This window comes from Cryptomeria japonica, chromosome 9, assembly GCF_030272615.1.
Source record: "Cryptomeria japonica chromosome 9, Sugi_1.0, whole genome shotgun sequence".
Classification (NCBI taxonomy): Eukaryota; Viridiplantae; Streptophyta; class Pinopsida; order Cupressales; family Cupressaceae; genus Cryptomeria; species Cryptomeria japonica.
In genome coordinates, this window is record NC_081413.1 from 532634713 (window position 1) to 532645932 (window position 11220).

Consider the following 11220-nt stretch of genomic DNA (forward strand, 5'->3'; position numbering starts at 1 on the left):
GATAGTTGGGAGATAGTCGATTGTTATTGTGAGAGAAAATAAATTTTATGATTCCATGGAGAGAGACGACAAGAAGTTGTAATAGATGGTTCACCATATCTTGTTGATTTTTTGCAAATGTTGCAAATAGATTTGAGGGTGGGTTGTCAAAGGTCCATTGTATGGATTGATAAGAATGACTCATGGTTTTCCCCCAAATTCATCATTGAGGGTAATTTTGATGAAGAAGTTGGTCCTAAAATTGATGTTGAGATTTAAATGCGAATAAGGCCAACTGGGGCCTCAAGTGCTGATAATTGTATTAGAGTTGCTGCTAATGTGGATGTTTCAAGAACTGAGCAAGTTTGTTTTCTTGGTAATTTTGGAGTTTCAAAAATAGAGTAAAATAGTCTTCCTTGTCATTTAAAGCATATAGGAGGGTCGAGAAAGCGGAATGAGCTATACCATGTGGATGACTTATACACGTCGATCCATGAGAAGAATCATCACCTTGCCTTTATGTAGATAGTGCAGGATCCTCATCAAAGGGGTTCAGGTTCTTGCATATGTAATTCATTTATCTTATGTTAGCTTACATCTTATATGAAGGTCAATCATAATCAGATTTACATGTCACATGATACGTATGCTAAAAATTACATAGTAGACAATATGAATAAATTTATTTCTTGTTACAATATGCAGTCATCATAGTTTATACAAATACTAGAATGAATGGTAAAGAGTATTCTTTGGGACTGTAAAAAATCAATCATTTCATCACACTACACAACACACAATTAGGGGTAGGTAAAAGTAACTTATTTACTTATTAGAATCAGGTACATACAACTAAATACATGTTTGTCTTAAGCATTTTATCAAATGGTTCACTACATTTCATAGACAAGGCAACAAACTGTTTGAAAAAATGTCTCAAAGAAATGTGTTCTCATGGTGATGGAATGCCATGACAATCCATAGTAATTTGACTGTCATGGCATTCCATCACCATGAGATCACATTTCTTTAAGGCATTTTTTCTTACAGTTCACTGCCTTGTCTAGGTTACCACATTTTTCATACATTGCTTACATTGGTCAAATAGTGCAAAACACATATTCAACATAGCTTGACAATATTCATTTGGATCACAAATTCTCTAATTAGATATAGAAATGTTTAATATCCCATAGGTCAATTTTGATATTTTTCTTTGTATAGTAATTGTAGTCACATAAATCTGTCCACTTAATTAAATGAATATTTAATATTTATTTGATTATTTAACCATCAGTCATCAATTAATTAAATTAATATTTAGTTACTTCATCCTCAAACTCTTCTCCTATTAATTAAATAAATTATTGAATTTATTTAAATTCATTTATTAAACCACTCAAAATCAATTAAATGAATAAAACACATTTAGTTAGTTTAACCCCCTTTCCTCTTTTAAATAAATAATAAAACATTTATTTAAATACCTAAACTACCCCCCCCCCCCCCCCCACTTGCATTCTCCTACAAATGCATGTTGCACCTATTTTGTTGGAATAAAGTAATTTTATTTTACTTAAAATCCTATTTTCACTCACCCACCAAACCACTTGCATCCTAAACCCATTCCTAATTAACCTAAACCCATCCCCTAATTATTGTCATATTCTTAAGCAACTTGAAGTCACTTCTCAAAGCTTCCAAAGTCTTTGAAAAGCATTAAATGCTTTATGTCTCCATCAAGTTAACCCCTAAAGTCTTCCAAACCATTAATGGTTCTTACATGACCATTTATGGCTCTTAAATAACCATTAATGGTTAACTCAACTCACCCACATGATTAGAGACTTTCCCTGTAACTGAACCTCCATTTAACTCATGGGTCTCTTCAAACATTCATTGCTTTGACCATGGTTATCCCCACTAACTCTTGCACAAGAGTTTGTCCATTAGATAAAAGCATTATTCATTGGATAAAGGCTTTATTCATTCAACTCAAGCCTAACCTTACCTCCCAAGCTAACCTTCATGTCATCTCAAGCATTTAATGCTTCTTCCCTCTCCTCTCAAGCCATCTCATGATGACATTTGTCATCCTGGGATTGGGTTGAAAACCCTCACATGGATCATAAACCCATCAATCCTGACCCTTGTTGAGATTACTCAATCTCAACCATCCATTTCTCTATTTTCCCTATAAATAGAGTGCATTTCCTTCATATCCAGATCCATAAATCTTGTATGCATCTAACGTATACTAAAATTGAGAGAGCATTTAGGAGCAAATCATATCTACATTTTTATTTGGCTAAAATCAATATAGATTAATTAGGTATTTTTCTCATATCTAGTTTGTTTGCATTTGTATAGTCTTTTATCTTCATTATTCATAAACCTTGAATCTCCATATGACATCCATAGTAGTGCAAAAAGATGAGGGCTACACTCATGCAGAACTTTGAGAGAAGGGGAATAAGGGAGGAGGAGCTATGAGCATGTTTGAGAGCATTTGGGAGGGTTTAGTGTCTTTTCTTTGTTTTTTTATGCTTTCTATAATATGTTTGATATCTCTCTTGATATGAATGCTTAGGATTGTAGTTTCTTTGGTATTTTGTTTATGATTGATACTACTAACACTAACGTTTGACTTGTCTTGTGTCCCTAACATCCTTTTTGCAGTGCATCATTTGGTGAACTCGACGTGAATAAAAAATGCAACCTTCTGATCTAAGACTACTAACTTTTTTTAAAAATTGTCAAAATTGCCACACAGGTTGCGTTTTAGCGCTATTGAACATGTTTTAGTGCTTTCAACAACTAAGGAGTTAGCACTTTTGTTAGAGTTCTTGGGCTTCTGTTAGAGAAGTAGCGCTTTTGTCTGAGTTATAGCGCCATTGTTTAAATAGCATTGTCATCACTCTTTTAGCGCTTTTGCGCTCTCTGTCTGACAAAGATTTCAGTTTGCTTAACAGTTTTAAGTAGCGCGTCAGTTCATATAGTAGCGTTGTTGGGGTTATTTTAGCGCTTTTGTCAGTCTTTCAGCATGTGTATCAAAGTAGAGCTTTTGTGTTTACACAGAGTAGCGCTTTTGTAACAGAGAGTTGAAAAAATATCATGTAACCAAAAAATCAAAATTTTAGACTTGTAGAAGCCCACCAAAAACTTTCTTTCCACTAACTATTTTGTTTTTTTTGTGTAGGTTTTTGCTAACTTCTTGTTTTGCAGGATTTGAGGAGTTAGGGAGTTTTTTTTCCTTTTTCTTTCTTTCTAAGCTTTGATTTTAAAGTTGGATTAAAAAGAACTCACTTTAGTTTTTGGTTAAAAAGCAACTTCATTTTTCCTTTTGGACTAAAATAAACAAAATTATCAATTTGGGGCTTTAAATAAATTTCATTTTGCAAAGTTAAAAAGAACCACAAAACAAACAAATAAAATTTTCTTTCTTTTGCAAGTTAGGAACAAATTTTTCATTTTGGTGCTTAAAACAAACAAAAAAAATTTCATTTCTTGCAAGGTTAAAACTTCACAATCAACTTTTTATTTTTGCAAGTTAAAAAGAACAAACAACCTGTCCCTTTTTGTTACAAACTCACTTTTACTTGTCCCTTTTTGTTACAAACTCGCTTTTACTTTGAGCAACATGCTTTTAATTTTATTGACCAAGATTTTCAATTTCCTAGTTAGAAAACAAATTGCCTTGTGAAGTTAAAAAGAACACTATGGTTGTTGGAGAAAAATCTCCAAATAGCATATAGATCAGATTGCAATAAACCGGTTAAAAAGAACAAGTGTTTTCAGTGTTTGGCACACTTGTGCAAAATCTGTAGAGTGGTCCCATTTCTAACACACACTATCCTCTCCCTTGGCTCTCGTGGTCCTAGGTGCAAGAGAAAAATGTTAGTAACACTCGAAAAAAATTTATTTTTAAGAGAGGCCTGTCAAGAGACACATCACTCTTGGGAATGACCTTGCACGGTAAATCCTTTGAGCCACTATATAAATTAGGTGAGAGCAAAAATTGTAGCCTTGGGTGTAGTTGTTACTACAGTGTAACTTGCCGAAAGGACATATGGGCCCCACCACAAGTTACAAGGCTCTTAAGTGAGTCACTGCAGAATGAACTTACGTCCAAAGACATCGAACATTAGTAAACACTTTTTATTATAGAAGCCCACCTGTTCTATTGATTGAGGATATTTTTGAAAAGTTCAGTGCAAGAGAATAGATGGTTTTGCTCCCAAGATACTCACCATACATATTTCCTTGAGTAGAAACAAGGCTTTTTGAAAGGCTGCTTGTAGCTTGATAAAAGTGGTGACTCCCCCATCATAGGGATCATCTATCTGTTATGCTCGTGCAAGACTTAGTATATCACATCCTTACCTGCCACGATGAGATTCATAAGGTATGTAGTACCAAAGTCAAAGAAATATCAAGATGTGGGCTGAAAAATATCACAACTGGCCATTTGACCTTAGGGATAAAGTGTGTTTGAGTTGTATTCATCTTTTGTTAGACCAGTAACAATTTAAGCCAGCTTTAGGCTTTGAGAAACATAAAATACATTCGTAAAAAGGGTCATAAAGTTCATGGTTCAGTTGATTTAGACCCACATTTTTATCTTTTTTTGAAAAGGGGCAAGGTTATTGTGCTTGTGTGCTTGTTGTGTTTTCTTGTCAAAGAAATTCAAAACAATTTTAAACCAAGTATTCATCCAAAAAATTTACATCCAACATTGGTAAACAAAACAATATCAACAAGTGAAATAAGTATCAAGTTTGTATGACCATCACTCACATCTTGAGAAAAAGGAGTCTTCATCAAAAGGCCACATTGAAAAAGAGACAATTGAGTTCAAAAGCTCTTATCAAAAGAAGGAAGTTTTTCTATATCAATAGAATTTTATTTCTCTCACATAGAGCCTTCTTGTGCCATATGCACTTGTATCTTCAAGGCAAATCCAATGAATTTGATAAGGAGCCTTTGAAAAATAGAGCTTTTACTCAGTATAGAGCCTTGGATTATCACAAAAACAAAGCGAGCAAGATCAACCCTTCTTTCTTTCCAAAAAATTGTATCACCTACAATGTAGCTCGAGGGGAACCACCAACCCCTAAGAGAGAGGAAGAAGTAGAAACCCCCTTCGTGACATAAAGTTTTTATTGAGGTCCATATTCTATCCACTTTCATCTTCACCCATCACAAATCCATTTTCAAAAACACAAAAAGGTCTTAACCTAAGTTCTTTTAAATATTGCTTGAATCAAACCAACAAATCACTTTTAGAGTGTCTCTACATCTAGGATCAATCATCCTAAGAGGCATTTTTACATAGGTTAAAACTAGTTTATGAGTGCATCCTCTCATTGCTAGGTAGCTTGGTTTGTAACACATCTCAAACCTTGCTATACCTTATCACATCAAAATTGTTGAAAACGCAAGAGCAATTCACAAAGAACTTTGGTAACATCAAACCTTCAGTGTTAGAGATCCATCTTCTAAACATTTCACAAACACTTATCTTTCATCAAACATTTCATCACCACCTCATAATCCCTTTCACCAATCTCAAACTTTCAACAACATGACTCAAACAAGATTAATGAGAAACCAACAATCAAAGATTGAAGATGAGGAAGAAAACCTCAACGATTTCCATGAGGTCATTGGAGGAGGCACAAATAATGAAGATCCTAGCACTCCAACTCCCGAAGATATAGAAAGATCACAACACAATCCCAAGTTCAATAGACTCTTTGATGAAATCCTTAAAAACAACGTAGATGCTCATTTTCTAAGACTTGTTCAAGAGGGTGCCAAACTACCCTTTGACTTTGATACTGCACAGATACGGAAGACATTTGAACAACATAGCCATCACAATGGTGGAACAGGTAGGGATTACTTCCACTATGACCTTAATCTTCAAGGGAATCCCCCACCACCTCCTCCTTTAGAAATCAATATGTTGAGACAACAAGTAGAAAATCTCGCTCAACAACTCAATAGTGGTGTGAAGACTACCCGGTTTTCACTTAATGATATTTGTCCCTATCCTTTTGATAGGAACATGCATATGCCACCTTTTCTATGAGGGTTCAAAACACCTAAGTTTGAAAAGTATAGGGGCAAAGGAGGCCCTAGAGATCATGTAAGATAATTTCACTCAACTTTTTTAGAGGTGGCCTATGAGGACACCTATCTAATGCACCTCTTTCCTCAGAGTTTGGGAGGCACAACCACACAATGGTTTTCCCGATTACTAGGTGGCATTAGAACATTTGAGGACCTAGTTCAAACTTCATCGCTCATTACGCACATAACATTGAACGAGATGTTACCATGGCAGATCTATGCAACACCAAACAAAAACTAGGGGAGTTGTTCTCAGCTTTCCTGCAATGGTGGAGGCAACTATCTAGAAGACGTTCTCTTCATTTTCCTGAATAAGAACTAGTGGAAATATTCATTTCCAACTTGAATGATGAGATGGAATTCCATTTAGACATGAAGGGTACAGAGTCCTTCGAGGAGATGATCACTCAAAGACTAAAATGTGAAAGAGCCCTTATCAAAAAGGGACTTATCAAAATCTATAATGAACCCAAAGATGGCCCTTGTCCACGTTATAGTAGTGATAAACCCAATTTTGGAACAAGAACAAGAACGCTGTCAATGACGGGATAGTGGATGCACAAACAGTAAAAATTGCACAACCTGTGGTCAAGTTTGTAGGACAAAATCCCCCTTCTCAAAACAACACCATCACTCATCCACAAAATCAAAGTCATAATGCGCTACAAGAGGAACCAAAACAAAGACAACAGAACTACAAACCAAAACGCACATACACACCCTTAGGGGAACCCATCGAAACAATATTGCATCAAATGGTCTCTTCTAATCTTGTGACCTTACCCAAAACATCTAACTATGAACCTCAGGTCAAACCTCCATGGTGGAGAGATAATGAACATTGTGAATTCCACCAGGGAAAAGGGCATAAGATGAGCAATTGCCATCGACTGAAATATCTTGTTCAAGATCTTATTGACAGAGGAGAAATTGAAATAGAAGGACATGACCCTAAAACATCCAATGACGATCATCTAATATTCAAGAATCCACTTCCATCACATGATCAAAGGGGTCTTTCCACCTCCAGGTGAAACACAAATACTACAACTAATTATACACAAGCTGCCTATAATTATACTGTGAATCACCTCTATGATGTTGATGAACAAGTTGCAACTCTCACCATCAAAAATCCAAATCTTGCATGAAACGTTGTTATGCATCGTAGCAAGATTACCATTCGAGCATCACCACAAGGAATGACACCCCTGCCCAAGCAATATAATCTTGTTGAACAATTGGATAAAATGCCCGCACTCATTTCCATATTAGAGCTTTTGCGCTTATCCCCTTCTCATAAAACAATCTTGGATCAAGCTCTCCAAGAAGCGTCAGTCCCCACCAACCTCAACACAGATCAATTTCAAGCCATGGTTGACAGCCTCAGGTCATCACCATGCCTCACTTTTTCTAAAAGTGATAACACTTCATTCCAACAACCACATAACGCATCCCTTCACATTGAAGGATTTGTAAACCAACACAAAATCAAGCGAGTCTTGATTGACAATGGAGTCGGCTTGAATATATGCACCTTGAAGTTGGTCACAACATTGGGGTATGTGGTAGAATCAGTGGATGCCAATAAAAAGATAACCATTAAGGCCTATGACGATGTAGAGCGTTCTTCCAAAGGAGTTGTTGTATTACCTATTAGAGTGGGGCCAGTGGTGAAACATATAGTCTGCTAAGTTTTGGACCTTCATTTTCCATATAATATTTTGTTAGGAAGACTTTGGATACATGTCATGCAAGCCGTTCCATCTACCTATCATCAGTGTATCAAGTTTCCCCAAAATAGTGTAGAAATCACAATCCTTGGCGATGCAAATCCATTTGCATATTGTAACAATATTAACCATCAACCAGAGATTACCATACCTAACAATAGAGAAGTTATCCCTTTCACATCATATGTTAATCCAACCTCTCTTTCCAATTCGATCACCCCTATACCAAAGCAAGAGAAGTTAAAAATGAAAATGACTGAGGAAGGTCCCGAGGAATATAATCTTAGCTAGCTCTTTTGTATTGGGCAATTACCCACCTCCCCTAGAACTCATGTAAAGCCTCAAAAGTTGCTTCAACCACCATTGGCCAAGAAAGCATGTACTTTGGTGTAGTTCATCCGTGGTAAAAGTCAGGAAGAGGAAACCAGAGATGAGAACTGGGTAGAATGGATCTACAAACACCCTATCAACACAGAAATCTCAAAGGCTAAGCTTCTCATTGATAAATATGGCAAAGGCCTCACTATCATGAAAAGAATGGGATATGATGGCTAGAGTGCTTTGGGACATTGCAAACAAGGATGACACGAGCCCTTACAACCTGAGTTGAAACCCAAAGATAAAATTGGAGTAGGTTTTCAAAAGGAATCTCTTCCTAAGCTCATATTCAAAGGTAAACCCAGCAAACCCATGTATCAAATAGTTATTCCAAGGAGGCCATCCTTGATTATCTCTACGGCACCAACAAAACTGATAATCCCATCAGTAGCATCAAAGCCATCAGCATCATCAACAACAACACTAATCCCACCAGTAGCAGTAGTAGCACCAACTATACCAACAACACCGATACTCCCAATAGAAACCTCAACATCACCACTAATCCCATCAGTAGTAGCAGTAGAGCCAATTGTACCAACAACACTGATACTCCCAGTAGCAACATTAATAACACCGATAATCCTACTAGCAATCCCACCTCCAAAAGTGCATAAACCAGTGACCAATACACTCTTTAATATAAAATACATCCCAGCATGGTACATTAATCGGACGCTAGAGAGTAATTCAGAGACAGACTCACATGAGTGGGAATTTGATTTAGTGAATCTAAATACTTCAGACAAGGAAGACACATCGCCTCCACCACCTCGTAAAGATATCCCATTTTATGGAGAGGCATGGATTAAAACCTTTTGGGTTCGTGAGCAAGAAGCAACTCCCACAAACCCTACATCAAATCCTACACCATAATCTGACAAGGAGAGTACTATCAACGAACTTCACTCCTCTACATTAACCCTCACTGACGCCTCCTCTGAACCCAACCTAATCGATGAGGTCATTCCTATCATCCACCCTGAACTCATCGACTGGAACTAGCCAAATCCCCCATGTTTTGATCACTTCCAAAATGACAAGGTGCTCATTGACTTTTTAGAAATAAGAGATAACATACCAAGTGGGGATCATAAAGTTGGGTTTGCCATCAAAATTATTTATGCAACATACTTTGGGGCAGATGCCAAACCTTTCAGTTGCAAAAACATCATAATAAAACATGGATCTTCTAGTGAAAACCACACAGTCGCACTTGTTGATCCCAAAAAAGTAAAAATAAAGAGTGTATCCAAAGGTGAAAACCTCTCTGAGGCGCCTACGAATGAAAGGTTTGACATCCTCCCCTCTAGTACAAATCAAGAGAGATTGACGATCTTAATCGAAGAAACAAAAGAATTCAATATGAGGACTCCTGAGACTCCTCACCAAATACATTTGGTATCTCTACTAACTCTAGAGGAACAACCAAAGTTTGTGGAATTCTTCCAGAAGTGTCAAATCAACTTCACATGGTCTTATGCAGACATGCCTAGCTTAGATCCTGATTTGGTCACGCATCACCTAACCATGGCAGAAGGAGATAAACCTATAAAACAAAATCTCAGAAAGATACACCCATAGATTGTTGTTCTTGTCAAGGCAGAACTCAAAAACCTCTAGATGGTTTCATCTAATCAATCGATTATGTAGATTAGATCTCCAACATTGTACCTATTGGCAAGCCTAATGGGGGCATTTGTATCTATACAGACTTTAGAGATTTGAACAAGGCATGCCCTAAAGATGACTTACCCTTACCAAACATCCACATGATTGTCGATCTAACGGTGGTTCATGCAATGCTTTCTCTTATGGATAGATTTTCAGGGTACAACCAGATCAAGATTGCTCTAGAGGATCAACATAAAACTGCTTTCACATGCCCATGGAGAACCTACTATTAGAATGTGATGCCATTTGGTCTGAAGAATGCAGGGGCAACCTATCAAAGAGCTATGACTACCATCTTACATGATATGATGCACACCATAATGGAAGATTATGTCGATGATTTACTAGCTAAATCATTAATAAGAAAGGGTCATCTGGAAATACTCAGTAAAATCTTTGACAGATTAGAGCAATATCATTTCGTCTCAATCCAAAGAAATATGTCCTTAGAGTTACCTTCGGGAAGCTCCTAGGATATATTGTCTCAAGCAAAGGCATTGAAGTAGATCTGGCGAAATTCAAAGCAATCATGGACATACCACCTCCAAAGAACATCAACCAGTTAAGGACACTACAAGGGCAGCTACAATCAATTCGGAGATTCATTGCACAATTGGCTGATAAGTGTCATCCCTTTATGCATTTATTACACAAGAATATCCACTTTCAATGGGATACAAAGTTCCAGCAAGCATTCCAAATGCTTAAAGACTACCTAATGCATACACCCTTGCTGATTCTACTAGATCCAAGAAGACCTCTATTGCTATATATTTCAGCTACAAATACGGCATTAGGAGTATTGCTGGTACAACATAATGCAGAAGGAAAATAATGTGTTGTATACCATATTTTTCGCACATTGGTGGCCTATGAACTCAATTACACACCTATTGAGTGAGCTTGCCTAGCAGCTATCTTAGCATCCACCAAATTAAGGCACTACATGTTAACGCACAAGGTACAACTCATTGCCAAAATTGACCCACTCAAATACCTACTCAACAAGGCAGCATTAATAGGCTGCTTGGCTAAATGGGTTATGATTTTGAGTGAATTTGATATTGAGTATGTGGACTGCAAGGCTATCAAGGGTCAAGCTATTGCAAATTAGTTGGTCGATGCACCCCTCGTAGGTGACCATCCTCTTGTTTCCATTTTTCCAGATGAAGAGATCTTCTTGAGCACAGCTACACAACCGTGGAAGCTCTATTTTGATGGCTCATATACTAGACATAGCTCGGGGGCAGGTATTCTTTTCGTCACACCTCAAGGTGACAACATCCCGAAGTCATACAGGCTCACTTTTCCATGCACCAAT